Source organism: Barbatula barbatula (assembly GCF_947034865.1).
Source record: "Barbatula barbatula genome assembly, chromosome: 16".
Classification (NCBI taxonomy): domain Eukaryota; kingdom Metazoa; phylum Chordata; class Actinopteri; order Cypriniformes; family Nemacheilidae; genus Barbatula; species Barbatula barbatula.
In genome coordinates this window covers 19,103,857-19,114,901 of record NC_136779.1, presented here as the reverse complement: position 1 = coordinate 19,114,901, position 11,045 = coordinate 19,103,857, and positions in this window count along the sequence as shown.

Genomic DNA, 11,045 nt, shown 5'->3' with positions numbered 1-11,045 from the left:
ATAATATGCGTTCTCTCCTGTCTCGTCATTTGGCCCCGCCCCTCTCGTTCCTAGTATAGTTTTCCTCCTGTGTCTCATTACCCACGCCTGCCCATCGTTATCTCCTTTGTTAGTCTCCCTTATATAATACCCTCTTGTCTATTGTCTTGTGCTCGTTGGTTGTACATGATCCCTTGCTTGTACGCCTTACTGTGTCCTTCAAGCCTTGTAAAGTCAAGTCAAGTCAATCATATTTGTTATTGTGTACTGTTTTGTTACTCCCTCGTGGGTTTTTGTTTTGTTACTCCCTCGTGGGTTTTTGTTTTGTTACTCCCTCGTGGGTTTTTGTTTTGTTACTCCCTCGTGGGTTTTTGTTTTGTTACTCCCTCGTGGGTTTTTGTTTTGTTACTCCCTCGTGGGTTTTTGTTTTGTTACTCCCTCGTGGGTTTTTGTTTTGTTACTCCCTCGTGGGTTTTTGTTTTGTTACTGCCTCGTGGGTTTATGTTTTGTTACTCCCTCGTGGGTTTTTGTTTTAGTCCTTGTTAACCCCTTCATCCCTGTTTTGCTGCCTGCACTTGGGTTCTCCTTACCACGTTCCTGACACTTCTAATGTATTAGAGAAAATAGTGCCCAATTTCCTGGTCATGACATCGAGCGATTCTTTATTTATTGGTATGGTTATTAAAGGAGTCAGATCTGGCAAGCTCTTTGCGAAGCTATCTTTAGTAGCGGAGGTGATTGTTCTACACTGTCGATAACGAGTTAAAGGGCTGATTCCTGACGTGCCCAAAGTACCCGTTATAAGATAGTGATTGGGGACATCGTCGCTTTGAGGCATAATATCTATATTGGTTAGATCGGCTCCGTGAGATATAATCAGGTCTAGTGTATGATTAAATCGATGAGTGGGTCCTTTAATGTGTTGTATTACCCCAAAAGATTGTAGTAGTTCTGTAAACGCCAGTGCTAATGCATCGTTAGCGCTATCTACGTGGATATTAAAATCTCCGACAATTAGTATTTTATCAACGTTAACCAATAGGTCCGATAGGAAGTCCGCAAACTCTTTCAGAATTTGATGTTCAATAGTAAGAGTCATTATATTAATCGGATAGAAACATAAATTAAATCTATCAGCATGGTCCATCTCTGATATTTAGGGTGTGTAAAGTTAGAAGACTTGACAAATTTAGTTGACTTTCATCTATAAGCTTACAGAATAGACTAAAACAAACTGCCTTAATATATAGAGCGAACATGTGAACAATATGTACAGAGGGTCATACAAATATAGCAAAAATTGTGCACCTCTTCCGAAATAAAGAACAGTGGAGAACGGAGCTTACATTTGAAGCTTAAACGTTAAGACAATAAAGAATAACTGTCTTTCCCTGTCAGATGCACATTAACAAAGTGCTCGTGTTTGATTTGTGTTTTACAGTCAATGTGAAATCGTGAGCATTGCCTGGAATTCAACATTAGATCAATGACCGAACACACCGACGTGTGTGTTTTGTCCCACCGTTGCTGAGACGGCAATCGATAACCAAATACTTCTGCTCTGAAACACATAAGAAAAATAAAAGAAGTGATGTCACACACATGTAGAAGTCTGAGGTTAGATCTTACTCAGAAGAGCACTGAGTGAGTAACGGCAAAACTCACACACACCGGTGTAGAGAAGAACAGCTGGGAAAAGCAAAAGTATTTTGTTCTCCAACATTATTTGTCCATCCCAGTATCCAATGAGAATCTCACGCTAATTCTTCTGGAGAAATCGTGGCCAGACAGATAGAAAAGAGAACCGTTCGAAACACGTCTTCATCATACATTCACATTTATGGCATGACAATATATCAGTTCCCTGTTTTTAGTTCTTCTAATACCTAGTGTTTCATTTCATCAGATGGCTCTCCATCTTGTCTTGTTCATCAATGGATTTAGACTGTTCTTCAACATGACTTACCGTAGCTTTGTACCACGAATGAACAAAATGTATCTAATAATCCTACAATGTATGGTATTTTGTAAACAGAACACAGTCTTTTGATAAAGCAATATGCAGACGCTCGCAGGAATCACTGGATGAAAGTGCTGAAGACTGTTTGTATAAAAACACTGTCACATGCTGCATATTGAACCACGTTTCTGCTTTATTTTCTGCACACTGTGTCGTATTGAGCCCAATTTGTAGCCGAACGAGATCTCACGATTTCTCAAATGTTACGTTAGATAGACTTCGTGTAGATCCAGATGAGATATTCCGTCATAACATTGACAAGTCGAAATGCTTTTGGAGTTTTTAGGTTAATGTAAGAGTGAAAATGCCCATTTCAAAATGGGATACGTCAAAAAACTTTCATGATATATACATACAGTATATACTACAGTTGTTTAGTTTTTTGTAAAAATCACGCTTCCATTTCAAAATGCTCCAAAATCTGCCGTTAATAATGTGTTATGTATTGGATACGGTATATAACACGTATGTTTCTGTGAACAACTTGAATTCCTGTCAGGAGTACAGATGCTGTATACGTGGAAAATGATGTTCTCAACCTCTTGTTTGCTTATATCCTGATTCTATGTGTCCATACAGTATGTCAGATTTCTGTATGCGAAGTGAGTTTTGTATAAACATATGAATGTGTACAGGAGGGATTTTCTCATTGCCAGAAGACTCTTTTCACTTTCTTCCGAGGTATTACATATGTACTGTACTAAACCACCTGTGATATGTGAATCATCATATTTATTGTGGATTCAGTAAATTACATCGATGTATTTTTTTGTATTCCTTCTATATATTAATAACATTTATTTTCAATACACATGTTTTGTGGCTTATATTTAGACATATTCTTGTTTAGTCGCACCTAAATCAGAAAGCGCTCAGATGTCATTCTTGTATCAAATATAACAAACATTGTGCACTCATTTTTGCATGTCACCCTTCCTTGTCAAATATTTAGATAGTCTTGTAAGCAACACTAGTTCCCTCTGTGTATCCTCTTAAGAGAAAACTTAATAAAGCATTCTGATACATAAAAGACAACTGGGAATTCTCTCCATTCTCTGACTGCAGGATTGAACTGACATGCTCTCTTGTGTGTGAGATACGAGAATAAGACGTATCGATGACATCATAGAAAAGAGTTAAACGTGGCTGAATGAGAACGAGACCGAGGTGACTTAATGTCTTCTTATTAGATTTAAATTCCATCAGGACGCTTTAAAAACGAGGAGGAAATGATCGATTTGTCTATATTTAAACAAAATCACAATAAATGTAAAAATATAAACATTGATATACAGGTGCAGTGTTTGAAGAACGGTTTCATTATTTGAAATGTAAACACAAAACAGCAAATAATGTCTATTAAATAAAAGATTTAACCTTGAAAAACTGAAGGTAAAATGAAGGCTTTTGATGAACATTTCAGCAATGTTCGGCGCGTTCAAAATTGGAGAGAGGCCAGTTAAGAAAATGTTGAAATTTATTGATCAGAAGTCTCAAACAATACAGCTGCTGGGTGGGTACCTCAGACGCAAAGTCTTACACAAAGGACCGACCCAGAAAAACAACTTCATAGCCTTTTATAATATTTCACGACGTGTCTCTGGGTTGGGGGAGCCTGGGACTCGTCCAATCCGCTTTCTCTCCTTTGTTCTGCCTCAGCCAACCAGCTCACACTGCTTTGCTCTCTGGGCCTCTGCAAAACATTATATGAACACATTCCATATAATCTGATCTTTACACACACACACCATTTCCTGTGGAAAATACACTCAAAATCATCCCTCTAACTCTTGGCTAGCTCAACTCACACACTGGTTATATTTTCGGTTAGTAATCAATAATGAAATCATAAAGCATATTAAATGTAAAGGCACGCTTAAACCACAATAAAAATCCTTCAGTCCCTCTCTTGACCACTGAAAGTGGTCACACATCATTACAATCCTCATTGTCATCGTCATCCAGGAATTGCTCGCCAGACAATAGAGGAATGGTATATTTGCTATGGGTTCTTTCGGGGTCCAACCACCGGTATATGCTATTACCTTATTCCATGTCGTACACCATTCGCCCCTATGGGTTCAGGATCAATGTCAGATTGAGTCTGCTGAGAGAAATGTTTAATCAAAACAATCAGTTTGTCAAAATATACACAATCTGAAAGTGGTACACAGGTGTCCGGCTGCAGCGGCGTCAATGGTCCTGGAAAAGATCTACATGTAAGCAATTCAAAAGGTTTAAAGCCAATGATTCTTTTGACAGACAAACGTACAGACATCAAGGCTTATCAGAGATCTGATAACCACGGTAATTTGGTCTGTGCACAGATTTTTGCCAATTTGAGTTTCAAAGTTAAGTTCATACGTTATATATAGGGACGGTACCAGTATGACACGAGATACTGGCCCCTGCACTTCCTGACTCTCTCATCAGTTCTTTCTCTGACTTCTCTGACTGCACATGTTCTGTGCTCTTCTTAGGGGAACTCAAAGCAGTGGCAGTCAGCGCAATGCGTGGCCACAGTCGCAATTCTTCTCTCAGTTTATCTTCCTCCTTTTTATGCTTATTCTTCTCTAACCACTTCACATCTTTTCCTCCTTCTACATGTTTGTTTAACCTTGCATGCGCTTTTTCCTCCATTTTTAATACCCACGAGCGTTTTACAAGAATTTTCTCAATTATCTCACTTTTATCATGCCGTGGACTGTATACCAACGGGTGTTTTAAAAGTGCCTTTTATCATGCCGCACGACTTTATACGTGCAGGTGTTTCTAGAGGATTTCTCAATTATCTCACTTTTATCATGCCGTGGACTGTATACCAACGGGTGTTTTAAAAGTGCCTTTTATCATGCCGCACGACTTTATACGTGCAGGTGTTTTAAAAGGATTTCTCAATTATCTCACTTTTATCATGCCGTGGACTGTATACCAACGGGTGTTTTAAAAGTGCCTTTTATCATGCCGCACGACTTTATACGTGCAGGTGTTTTAAAAGGATTTCTCAATTATCTTACTTTTATCATGCCGTGGACTGTATACCAACGGGTGTTTTAAAAGTGCCTTTTATCATGCCGCACGACTTTATACGTGCAGGTGTTTTAAAAGGATTTCTCAATTATCTCACTTTTATCATGCCGTGGACTGTATACCAACGGGTGTTTTAAAAGTGCCTTTTATCATGCCGCACGACTTTATACGTGCAAGTGTTTTAAAAAGCTTTTCTCAATTATCTCACTTTTATCATGCCGTGGACTGTATACCAACGGGTGTTTTAAAAGTGCCTTTTATCATGCCGCACGACTTTATACGTGCAGGTGTTTTAAAAGGATTTCTCAATTATCTCACTTTTATCATGCCGTGGACTGTATACCAACGGGTGTTTTAAAAGTGCCTTTTATCATGCCGCACGACTTTATACGTGCAGGTGTTTTAAAAGGATTTCTCAATTATCTCACTTTTATCATGCCGTGGACTGTATACCAACGGAACAATTAATAAATCCTGAAACACGCACTTCCCTCAAGCGTCTCTCTCAGGCAGAACTCTGGATTATCTGAATTTATAAAACACATTTTACATTTCTTTCTCTCCCTCTCCCTCTCCCACCCCCACCCAAGCAATCTTTCAACAGCCAAACTCAAGCATTGTGTTTGTGCCTCAGTTCAGTGAGTGTAATATAAACATCTGCTTCATTCTGCAGTTTCATTAGTGCAGTTGAGTGCAGACAAATTTTTTAATGGATGTTTTTTATTTATTTGTTCTAATTTTAATCATTTCTAATGTGCAGACATTCTTTCAACCGTATGTATTTAAAATGTACACGTCTTCACAATGCACACTTGTTTTCTTGAGTTCTAGCGAGATCTTTTTTCTCACTTTATAACAAACGTTTTCTTTTTGAGATGTTAGTGACGTTATTTAAATGAACGTGTGACTGGTTCATTCTATTTATTTTAAATATGGTGTATTTTAATGATTATTATGCTCTTACGTTACGACGATGTATTATCTTATTGTTATTATTGAAACGTTTATAAAAAGTTTTATTTTGATGTCAAAGAATGTCATGGTTTAAAAACTGACCCGGATGTGACGCAGGACGCGCAGCCGAAGAGAGAGAATGAGCAGCCGAAGAGAGAGAATGAGCAGCCGAAGAGAGAGAATGAGCAGCCGAAGAGAGAGAATGAGCAGCCGAAGAGAGAGAATGAGCAGCCAAAGAGAGAGAATGAGCAGCCGAAGAGAGAGAATGAGCAGCCGAAGAGAGAGAATGAGCAGCCAAAGAGAGAGAATGAGCAGCCGAAGAGAGAGAATGAGCAGCCGAAGAAAAGTTTAAAGCAAATGAAGAGAAATAAAGACTTTGACAGAACCAAACTACTGGAGGTGATATTCACATTCAAAACAAGATCTGTCTGTCTGCACTACTACGTCATCAAAATATTAATGATAATAATGTAGAAGGATGTGTCTTGTTCTGTACCATCCGCCTGCTTTAGAAAAACAAAGAATAAAACATGATGCATTATAACATTGAATGTGCAGAAACAGACAGTCCCTAATGTTATTTCTAATGCAAACAGATTGATGACTTTATAGTGATATTCTGTGGTGTTGTCACAGAGGATTTTAGCCCTGGAGACGATGAGAGAGAGAAACTCGCAGCAGGTTCTGGGGAAAGATCTGGAGATGTCCAGTCTGAGAGAACAGCTGCGGGCCGCACACGGGGACGTGGCGTCCTCACTGCAGGACAAACTCCTGCAGAAACACCAGGAGGCTCAGCAGAGAGAGAGACAGTTTCAGACCCTGTTAAAAGAGACAGAAGACCTGAAAAACAAGTACTGTGTCGTATCTCAGATGTGTGAAGAACTCCAGAAACAAAAGGTAGGGCGTTGACTATAGACCCTCACTTATCTAAAAGTGAACGCCTGTCATGTCACTTTAAACCTTTATAATGTTTCTTTCATGGCACACTTTTTGAGGGATGTCTTGACAATGACTATTGTATTAATAACCGTGATTACTGACACCGTTTCAATATGACACACATCATGCTATAGTAATACGCAATGCACCTATTTTTGCCTTGAGATCCACAATAGTTACAAAATATTTTGAAAGCATTTATCAAATAAAACATTTATAACACACGAAACACTATTTTCAGTGAATTTGGACAACAATTCTCATATTGTGAACATCTGATATTGTGACATGCTTTTATCCCTTATATTAAAACTGGAGTACAATTGTAGCTTTCAAGCTCAAAATGACGTAAAACGAATCGTGTGCATTATACCTGAATTCTATATGCCAAGTATTAAACAATTCGGATGCGTTTATGATCTTCGGGCAAATGCTTGCAGTGTTAGGTTCACACACTAGGTGGCAATGTTTGATCAAACACATATATTTACTTTGAGAAGTCTTCTGGTTAGGATGTAACCGCAACAAACTCTGCAAGGGATTATTTTTGAGCTGATTTATTTATGTTCGGCTCAGGAGAGACGTAATTGATTTGATTTGATTGAATTTATTGTCATTGTTAAGTTGTGATAAGTATGCCCTCATATGTTATACGTAATCAAGTGTTATTTGAATGTGATGTGATCTTCCTTATATGGTCATATGCAAAATAAAGACTTCTCTTCCTGTTTAAGATAAAACCGATGAGTGTGAGCGTGATCTGTACCTCCATATAATATAAGTTCCCTTTCTGTCGGTCTCTCGACGTTGTGTCGACAGAATGGGGTTTGACTTGAGAACCTACCTTCTCTGACTGACTTGAACAGGCCAATGAAAATTGGCGAATGAAATTTGCATGCCGGACTCCGCCCCCGGATATCCGGGTATAAAAGGGAGCCGGCGTGCCGCATTCATTCACCTTTTGTTCTTCGGAGCCTTCGCATCCTGATGCTGACGACTCTGCAGACAACTTCTACGTGTTGCTGGTCTTACGACGTGGTGCAGCGGACTGTCCCGATTCCTGTGACTTCCCCTGGGCGTCTCGGCAACTGCCAAAGCATCTCTCTAAAGAGCGAGCCCTTTTCAGGGCTTAAGATATTCTACAGCGCGGCATGTCCCGCTGTGCTCGTGGGTGCGGCGCACTCATCGAGGAAGGGGACGGACACGATGTCTGCCTCAGGTGTCTGGGACTGAGGCGGCATTTGTGGATACATCTTGCCCGCACTGCGGGCGGATGGTGATTCAGACATTGCGGTCACGGGTGACTGCGTTCTTGCGAGAATCAGCCACCACCTCGAGTGCTTCCCGTTTTGCGGCAGCAGTGGCATCAGCCCTGCCGTCCGCTTCGGCGAGCACCGAGGGTGATTTGGGAATTACCGTGAGCCTCAATCCGTCAGCCACCGGCTCGCGGACCGTTCACGCCCCACCTCGCTCGTCTGACCGTCCCGGAAGAGGCGGTACGCCGCCTTGTTCCTCCGTCACGCACTCGGACACGGGGCGTGACGACGATGAGATGTCGCTCGCAGCATCGGAGGGCGACCTCCTGGCATCCGACCCCGACGAGTCCTTGGAGCTTCCTCCCCCGGGGGGTCGAGCTCAGGATGAAGCGGACGTCGAGATGTCAGCCATGCTTTCCCGGGCCGCCGCGAGTATTGGGCTGCAGTGCACCGCACCGCCTCTCCCCCAACGCTCGCGGTTGGATACATGGTATCTCGGGACCGGCCGTGACTCTAAGCCACGGTCGGCCCCGGTACCATTTTTTCCGGAGGTGCATGAGGAGCTCAGTCGGACTTGGAACGCCCCCTTTTCGGCGCGTGCACGTCAGACTGGCTCGGTCGCCCTGACTTCCCTCGATGACGGGGCAGCTGAGGGCTATGTCGACATCCCACAGGTGGAGCGTGCAGTCGCGGTGCACCTGTGCCCGCAGACAGCTGCCACCTGGAGGGATCGACCAAGGCTCCCTTCCAAGGCTTGTAAGTTTTCGGCATCGCTGGTGTCGAAGGCTTACAACGCTGCGGGTCAAGCTGCCTCGGCTCTTCACGCCATGGCCATCCTGCAGGTCCATCAGGCCAAGGCGTTGAAGGAGTTGCACGAGGGAAAGTCCGACCCAGGGCTAATGCAGGAGCTCCGCACTGCCACTGACCTCGCTCTCCGGGCGACGAAGGTGACGGCGCGAGCCCTGGGTCGTACGATGTCCACACTGGTGGTCCAGGAGAGACACCTTTGGCTCAACCTTGCGCAGATGCGGGACGCTGAGAAGGTTCGCTTTCTCGACGCTCCCATCGCGCAGGGTGGGCTGTTTGGTGATACGGTCGAGGACTTCTCTCAGCAGTTCTCGACAGTAAAGAAGCAGACGGAGGCGATTAAACATATCCTGCCCCGCCGTGACCCGGCCGCCTATCGTCCGTCGAGGTCCCGCGCGGCGTCTGCTTCCCAGCAGCCCCGCCCCTCTCCGACTCAGACTCCGGCCCCAGCGCCCCCTGCACAGGCGGCCTCCCGGAGAAGGACGTCGAAGAGGAGAGCACCATCCCGTCACCAACCTCCGCGGAAGCAGAAGCGTTCCTGACGGGGTGAACCCAGGGAGATCGAGTCCACCGAGCCCGACCCAGGCAACTACATCGCTGGAGGGTCGGATTGGGACGGTGCCTGCCCCGTCCCAGCAACACCAGCCGGGCCCTTTTCAGGGCCTGGTGCCCACATTCTCACGAAAAGAGCTGTCTCTCCCCCTGGGTCTTTTTCACAGCCGCTCTCACCCTCCGCAGGACGGTGCTCGGCTACCCCACGTTGTGTTTCGGCGAGACACACGGTTGGGTATAACTCTCAGTGGCCACCAGCACCCTCAGTCAGATGGTGCGGTATGCCACGATATCGCCCGACAGGCACCTCGGCAGAGCCGCTCTCCTCCCCGGGGTCCCCCCCGCGTCGAGGGAGCCGTACTGCCAGCCATCGAACCATCCCCCACGGGGGCAATGACTCAGATCGAACCTCTGGTCCCCCTGTCTCGGTACCTGGGAGCCTGGTTGGCTCTTCCCAGACCAGCACGGTGGCTAGAGAGAACGATCCGTCTCGGCTATGCGATTCAGTTCGCCAAGCGCCCACCCAAGTTTCGGGGCATCCTCTTCACATCAGTGGGAGTAGATGCTCCCGTGCTTCGGGCCGAGGTCGCTAACCTTCTGGCGAAGGGGGCGGTCGAGCTCGTCCCTCTGGCCGAGATGTACTCCGGGTTTTACAGCCCGTATTTCATTGTCCCCAAGAAAAGTGGTGGGTTGCGCCCCATCTTGGACCTGCGTACCCTGAACAAGCACCTACACAAGCTGCCGTTCAGGATGCTAACGCAGAAGCGCATTCTGACGTCCGTCAGGCGTCAGGATTGGTTCATGGCGATCGACCTGAAGGACGCGTACTTCCATGTGTCCATCCTCCCTCGTCACCGGCCGTTCCTACCGTTCGCTTTCGAGGGACAGGCATATCAGTACCGCGTCCTCCCATTTGGTCTGTCCCTGTCTCCTCGAGTCTTTACGAAGGTCGTGGAGGCCGCCCTCACTCCCCTCAGGGAGCAGGGGGTGCGCATACTCAACTATCTCGACGACTGGCTCATCTTGGCGCACTCGCGAGATCTGTTGTGTACACACAGGGACCTGGTGCTCCGGCACCTAGACCATTTGGGGTTACAGGTCAACCGAGAGAAGAGCAAGCTCTCCCCTGTGCAGAGCATCCTCTTCCTCGGCATGGAACTCGACTCTGTCTCCATGTCTGCACGTCTTTCTTCCGAGCGTGCTCAGTCAGTGCTGACCTGCCTGAGGAACTTCAGGCAGCAGCCAGCGGTCCCGCTGAAACTTTTTCAGAGGCTCCTGGGACACATGGCGTCCTCGGCGGGGATGGTCCCCCTCGGGTTGATGCACATGAGACCGCTACAGCACTGGCTACAGAGCAGAGTTCCTTGGAGTGCGTGGCACACCGGCAACAGGCGCGTCTCGATCACGCCCTTCTGCCGGCGCACCCTAACCCCATGGTCTTCAATGACCTTTTTGCGGACAGGGGTCCCTCTTGGGCAGGTTTCGAGGCGCGTCGTGGTGACGACCGA